Below are 238 nucleotides of genomic sequence, written 5' to 3' on the forward strand. Positions count from 1 at the left end.
TAATAGCCGCGCCGAATGAACACGGACTATCCACCACTGCTCCCACGTCCAGGGCAATGCTTTATACCAGCAGCAGCAGCAAATTCGAACTTCCCCGCGTTTCAAAACAGCTGCTAGCCCACGTGACCTAAGCGCGCTCGGAATTTTTTTGGCTGTCGCGCGCTCCGATTGGCCGGCGGCTCCCTCCGCTCGCCCCGCCCTCCTCCCACGTGCGCTCCACTTCCGCTGTCAAGCGGCC

This window comes from Lampetra fluviatilis, chromosome 4 (genome assembly GCF_964198595.1).
Source record: "Lampetra fluviatilis chromosome 4, kcLamFluv1.1, whole genome shotgun sequence".
Classification (NCBI taxonomy): Eukaryota; Metazoa; Chordata; class Hyperoartia; order Petromyzontiformes; family Petromyzontidae; genus Lampetra; species Lampetra fluviatilis.